Here is a 6261-nt window from a genome sequence, read left to right as displayed (position 1 = left end):
ATTTCATGTGCTTATTTGAACCACACTGCTCCAGTGGCCTAGTGGTTAGGATGCAGGAGGTCGTGGGTTTGATCCCCAGTTGAGTCATACCAAAGACTTACAAAAATGGTACTAACAGCTGCCTCACTTGGTGCTCAGCATTAGGAGGTTAGTGTTAGGACTGGTCGGCCTGGTTTCAGGATAATGTGACTGGGTCGTTGGACATCATGCTACATGTCTGCGGCATGATGCCCCAGTGCTAGACATCACCATAACCTGTCACACTGCAGACATCGTAGTGATATGACTGAAAAATTGTTAAAGCTATGTTAAAAATCCATATCACACACACACACACACACACTCTCACACACACACTTATTTGGACTAATCAGAATCACTTAAAGTGATATGTTCACATGTTATAATATCAAACTCATTAAACTGCACACACTATAGGCAACGTGTAATGACTATGTGATAAAATTTAAAATATTACACCTTAAACAAACAAAATAAGTCCCACCTTTATGTTTTAAGCACTTTATACTATAAATAATACTAAGAATAATAAACTGTTTGCATCTCTCATGGAAGGAAAATCCTCAAAGATCATTAAGACAACCGTGGGTTATTGTAGCAGGAAAAGGCCAACTTCCACACGTTGAAAAAATACAATAATAACAGACCTCGTTCTAGCCTCCTATCTTGTGCTTTCATTTTTGTATGTAAAAGTGAAGGATATGGAATGGTAAACTAACAAGAATGATAATGAAATATGTAAATGATTAAACAGTTAAATACCATCTTATATGGATAAGAACCCCCTCTTAAATGAGACTGTCTACCCAGAATGGGGGAGGTACGAGGTATATGGAATGGTAGGGTTTGGGTTTATCACACATACTAGGGGAGACAGTGCTTTTAATGACATATCCACTTGAACAGTAGGGTTTGGGTATGTTAACAGTAGGGGTTAGACATATCATTCCTGCCTGGGGAAATGGTGCCTATAACAGCCAAGCCCCCATTTTAACAGCTAAGGAAGTTCCACATCTTAAAAGGGGCTGACAAGTAGATATTAAAAGTAAATACAATAACAATTTTATATATATATTTTTTCATGGTATCTGTCTAAACAAGATGGGGGAGGTACCAATTATAGAACCTGGGGAGGAAGGGGCTGAGTATATCATTCCCACTAGGGCAGATGGTGTTTCTGATGGCCCAACCCCCACTTGCACAAAGTAGAAATCTCCCACTATCATGAAAGGTGGACAAACTCAATCACAGAATAAATATAAAAAACAACTAACATAAAAAAAACCCAAAGATTTGCATATACTAGAATATAAAGTATAACATGATACAGGTACCACATCTAGATATAACTGATAACAACAGGGGGTTGTGACTTCAAGTAAGAACTAAGGATGAAGATTGGTTATACTTTCAATGCAATCCACAAGTTTGAAAGGTTCACATAAAATAACCCCAAAAAATCAGGGCACAACAAAATATAAACACAAGACAAAACAAGAACACAGGAAACACATATACTAACAAAAATACAAAGCCTACAAACATGCAATGCAGTATTAAAACAAACTTTTCTTCCTTCTTAACATAATAATTTGTGTTTTTTTTCAGCAAGATAAATAAATAACTCAAAAACAAATCTTATCCAAGGTTATGTTAGTCCAGATACAAATAAATAGCCAAGTTTTACATGCACTTTTTGCAAAATATATAGCATAAATAATACAAAACATGAAAAGGACAATAAATCAATCAATGGCAAAGGCTTCATAATTGGTGAGGAAACCAGTCATTGGGTGTATTGCCTGAGGAGAGAAGTACAAGCCTGTTTTGAAACAATGAAACTTTAGCCCCATGGATTGAAGAATTAGAAAACTGGAAACAGGAATATGAACAAGTTCAACCCTTTCAAATAGGAAGACCTCCAGTAAAAGATATTTCTACTTTTGTACTAGAAATTATGTTTGATTTTTTTAGAGTACCCACAAATACAGATTGGGAGGAGGGTGAGAATCAGACATATAAAGTCCTTTCAATTTCAGAACAAAGGGTGGGTCACCTCACTGGCCTGTTAGTTTCTCAATAGCTAGAGGTCCTTAGAAGTCCATGCAAATAACAGACTACTGAGTAATATATTACACCACCAAGCCAGTTGACCAGTATTATAAATTTTAATCCATATAGTCATTATGATGTTTACATTGACAATCATCTTTCCTAAAAACATTTCTTCACTCTCTTTAAACCATACTTTTCATGTGTATTCACCAGGCAATTCAACTTTAAATTAAAATAGTCTATAAAATTGAAAATGAACGGATATGAATGCAGTATATTGCTGATTGGGTAATACCCAAAATGTAAAGGTTCTTTGTTATCCAGCTCCATTTGTAAATTTTCTATATACACTTAGTAGATGGCACCATATATCAAGCATTAGAATATTACAGAAAGGATCACAATACAAGGATAGAAAGAAAGCTGATATAAAGGTTGTGTCTTCTTGTCATTCACTTTATAAGCCTTAGTAATCACACAAGGCATACATTAAGCATTAGTGTACACCACATAGCAACACTACAAGGATAGGTATCAAAGTTTAAGGAATGAAGAGCTCAAAAGGAAAATATAAACTATTACTGGATAAAAATGGGTATAAATAAACTAGATCTATTAGCAATGAGAGCATTACAAATGACCAAGCTCTCTGCAATTGGCTAGACAGGACCTTCAACTGAAGTATGTGCAACAAGGAACTATCACTCTCCAAACAATCATGTGGGAAACTGGAATTTAAACTCATTCAAGGTTTCATCAGAATAAAGGTGCATGCTCAATTTGATTGAAATCCAACAATCCTTGGTAAAGTATTATGGCAATAACCAAACACAAAATGATGGGTGATCCAAGGGCAGAACTCCTCTCAATGATAATGTACAATGCAGGAAACTGAACCCACTAATCTCTCTTCAATACAGAGATGTATAACAGAGTTGGGTGAAATCCAACAAACCAAGGCGAGTAAACCAAAGTTAAAAGATTGGAACAATTAGGAGGCATAACTCGTGTAAATGATGTCAAAGAATGCTGAAATCACACTGTACAACAGAAACTCATTTAAGAAAATCGGTTGTCAGGGGCAATAACTCCTATGATGATAGTTCATAAACAATAAGATACCATAACTCTTAAATGATGACAGAAATCAAGCTCCTGAGAGGTTTCATTAATATAAAATTGCATACTAAATTTGGTACAATCCCCCAATTCCAGTCACTTTATCTTGTGGAAACCAAGCCGATATGTGATTGATGGACTGATGAACAGATGCACAGTGTAACAAATAAACTGTCATATGTGATTACTATTGGGCTATGCCAACTTCATAGAGTAGGGTCATAGTGATAAGAAACAAAAATATCAGACAATTACTGGAATTACTACAACACTTTTATTGTGAAACCTAAATACACACTTAAAGAACAGCAAAAAACAGTGAACAATATTAGTTAAGCTGACAAAACATTTATTAGTGGGGAAAAAACGTGTTAGTAACAGCCAAGTATTCAAAGCTGGCCACACACAGATAGACACATGAGAACTATTTCAACAAATGTACACTTTAAAAATAGATATCCCATTAGATTATAATTTAGCTTTTTTAAATTTGCTTCCGTAAAACTGCAGAGAACAATTTTCAAAGCCACATTTTATGATTCTAAAAGTTGACCATTCCAGTCAAGTTTAATTGTTATAGAATGCTGTTGAAAATCTGACTAACTGTAAATTTTCAATTTTCAGCACTATCTACATAAAAATCTGTTTAAAACTGCTCTTATATACATATGGATTGTAACAATATTACAAAATGTATATCTCCATCAGCAGTTATGTACTGCTGCTTATGATGGTAAAAAAACACCAACTTCTACTTGTCTTCTAAATTTATGCATGGTGAAGAACAGAAATAAATAATACACAAAGTAATATTATGTCACATACTGAAACAATAAATGTCATGAAAATTGTGATGGACTGCACTTTATATGATGAAGAAAGTACATGGCAAGCATAAAACTTGAACAGTATATGGTAATGAAGAATAAGAGAAATGAACAACATTAAGGTTGATAATAAGAATACATTGTACATGGAAAGAAATGGTCTCTAAATTCGAATTATCAATTGGAATTGAGAGTTATACAACTACCAGTAAATGGATGGAAACATATGGCTAGAATCATATTAAATTTGTCTTCTAATTAATGTCTGGAAAAAAACATCATTTATTACTTGGAAAAATACATGGGCAACATCAATAATCAAAGGGGAAAATCTTCTCCCTAATCTCATATTAATGACACCTTTGCATAATTTTGGGTTCATACCACAGTTGGAATTAGTCACTCATTAGTTTTCAAGTCTGAGTGAATACCCAATCTTGAACCATAGATATAATGGTATTCATTTTGTGATACTGTGACTTTATTTATTTTGTGAATATCAATTTTTTAGTTTTGAAAAGAAAACATATTTGTTGAAAGTTAGATTCATGGATTGGGGAAGATCTGCTGTTCTTTCCACAAAAGAATCATTCTTTATTCAGTCTTAAAATTCCTGGTTAGCAATAATCACAAAATCGACAAAAAACTGGTACAACACAAGAAAGCAAACTCAAAATATTATGAAAATTTAATTTCTAAGTTACATTAGATGTTTGAGGAAATACAATAATCACAGATAAAACCAGAGTGATAATCTCAATTTGATGAAATAATTGGAAATGCTGGTGCAATCATGGACCGCCAGGAAATCTAAGCATCCAGAATGCCAATCAGACTGCTTGAGTGATTGCTCTTTGACTATAAGGTATGAATTGCAATCAAGGCAAACTAAGCATCTACACAGTCAATCAGTGTTTGATCTCTGACCCTTATTTAAGTACCAAAGCTAGTAAGCTACTGAAAGCTTTGTTTCTGATTCATACTTTCCATGACACTCACTGAAGTGGGAATTAATGGATCAATGACCAATTCTGTTTTGTGCATTAACCACCTATTTATGACAGGTATGTTTTGACTGAGGCATGAATTTTAGCTTGACAGATTGGACAGAATCTGAGCATTTGCCCACAGACTTCACAGCACACTAAATGATCACAGGGCAAAAATGCCAATTCTACATTTCTCTCCCTGCAGACCTTACATTTATTCTGATCTCATAGCTGCAGATACTCCTCTCAGGGACTCCGCATCTGAAAACACAACAGGAAAGTTTTGAGCTATTCTGTGCCAGTATGGTTATTTATCATTTTAATATTATACTTTTGTTTGATAAATTGAATGACTTCAGGAATAGTATTTAGAAAATACAATGGAACAACAAAATGAATGATGTTTTGCAAACTAGCTCACATAGAAACATCCACTATGAACATATACTTTATTTGCAGGATGATATTTCAAAAGGTGCATTTTAAAAGATCCAAGATATAAAATATTTTTTATAAATGCCAAACTAAACACAGGCCACAGATAAAAAACTACACATATCTAAACTAAAAAAGCAAGCTTACTATTCTGAACATGAAAATTGTCACACCTTGTGACTTTACCTATTATTATTATCATTATGGATTAGATTCCTGATGACTTTTAATGTCCCTCTATGAATATGATGAAATGAAAATGACTGATATCACAAACAGAGCTGTTTTTTTAACTGATAATTGATGACATTCTAAGAACTATAACTTTTTTGTTTCTTAAAAACTACCTCTTTAATATTTCTTTGCATCTTTCTATCAGTTTAATTTTCAGAGATAATATCTTGAAAACTTTGGAAAAATAATAAAACCCAAAACATTTTCTAATTAATGTAAGAATAAATTTACCCCATATTTTCACTTTTAGTGTTCTAAAATATTCTATGCATCAATATTTTAGGCTTTTCAGACATGAAGAATGAAGAGACACAAAGAGGAACCTGCATACATTCCAAGGGAAATTACTCTTACAAGTATTGCTGTTGCTATAATTGACGAACAAAATCTTTGGACCCATAACTCCTGCTGTGTCCAGACAATATGGATGAGTGATATGGGATATAACATAGAGTGAAAAGCATTACTCATCTCACATAGTGCAGGCAAATGAAGAGACACAAAGAGGAACTTGCATACATTCCAAGGGAAATTACTCTTACAAGTATTGCTGTTGCTATGATTGACGAACAAAATCTTTG

At 33.7% G+C, this 6261-nt stretch overlaps 1 protein-coding gene across 4 annotated transcripts in view; it reads right to left on the bottom strand.

Moving 5' to 3' along the window:
- Positions 1 to 324: 324 nt before the first annotated feature.
- The window catches only part of LOC149799011 (uncharacterized), a 45539-nt gene continuing 39602 nt past the window's right edge, over positions 325 to 6261 (bottom strand). For all 4 annotated transcript variants that reach the window (XM_089957956.1, XM_089957959.1, XM_089957957.1 and 1 more), the window contains one exon: positions 325 to 5272. The gene's annotated coding sequence lies outside the window, so the exon portion shown is untranslated. The remainder of the gene's footprint in view (positions 5273 to 6261) is intronic.

This window comes from Sinohyriopsis cumingii, chromosome 5 (genome assembly GCF_028554795.1).
Source record: "Sinohyriopsis cumingii isolate HCF-2022 chromosome 5, ASM2855479v2, whole genome shotgun sequence".
NCBI classification, from domain to species: Eukaryota; Metazoa; Mollusca; class Bivalvia; order Unionida; family Unionidae; genus Sinohyriopsis; species Sinohyriopsis cumingii.
Note: the sequence above shows the minus strand (reverse complement) of the source record. Positions and strands in the feature narration are given on the sequence as shown.